Source organism: Musca domestica, unplaced genomic scaffold, assembly GCF_030504385.1.
Source record: "Musca domestica strain aabys unplaced genomic scaffold, Musca_domestica.polishedcontigs.V.1.1 273, whole genome shotgun sequence".
Lineage (NCBI taxonomy): Eukaryota > Metazoa > Arthropoda > Insecta > Diptera > Muscidae > Musca > Musca domestica.
The window spans coordinates 487829-488913 of NW_026712289.1; positions in this window are offsets into that span (position 1 = coordinate 487829).

Sequence of the window (1085 nt, forward strand, 5' to 3'; positions counted from 1 at the left end):
TAAAAAATGTATCGAATTTAGAAAACTTTGGTTCTTGGGTTCGTGTTAGAGAGGAGGAGAAAAAAGTTTAAAATTTACAAAAAGGTTAAAATTTAGAAAAGTTTGGTTCGAGATAGCCGTTGCCGGACATACCTAGAGGAAAAAATCTCAACTTTTCCCTATACCCGTTTATATCCGCGTGCCCATTATGATGGGGATAATGTCCGCTACATTCCGGGAATTACGACCGACTTTTTTTTAAAGACATAATCGACATTCCCTTATGAGGTTATGATCGAAAAAAGGGGGATTTTGACACGGTTAGGTATCGATATAGAATCGTATGTCGATCAAGAATGTTTATACTTATTTCGAGTAGTTACAAACGGAGTGCCAAACTAAATATACCCTCCATAGCACGGTGGGGTATAAAAACTAAACTTACACAAGTAACAATATATTTTTCATTAGGCACTAATTTCGCGTTGGGCGCCACAAAACGTGTTGTAAATCGGATGTGTCGGTTAAGTCAAAATTAAAAAATTAAAATCAAATACTTTATTCGCACGAAAAGTTGAGTAATCAAAGAGAAAAATTGAAATAATTATTGTCCTTTAAAAATAAATTTTGTGGCAGGTAAGTGAAAAGTGACAAATTACTGTTTTATAGGAGTACTAAAAGCTTTAGTCACATGAAATAGTTATTATCCCTTAAAAATTAATGTTGTTGCAGGTAAGTGCAAAAAGTATCAATTACTGTTTTAAGAGAGAGTCGCTAAAATATTTTATGAAAAATGAAAACACAAATGCTTTAAGAGAAAAATTAAAATCAAAATTTTGTCAATAACAGCCCTGACAGTTAAGTGAAAAATGGCAGTTATAAGTAATGATAGCCTTTTCTCCATTTAGATACAACCATTATGATACAACCTTGTGGACAATAGTTTTAAGAGAAAATTGAAAATAATTTTTACCCTTAACAGCCAGTTCTATGACAGTTAAGTGACAAAATAGCAGTTATACGTGAAATGATTGCCTTTTCTTCATTAAGCACAATAAAATTTCCTTGCATCTGGGTAAAACCTTTGAAAAATTCACTTCCCTTTT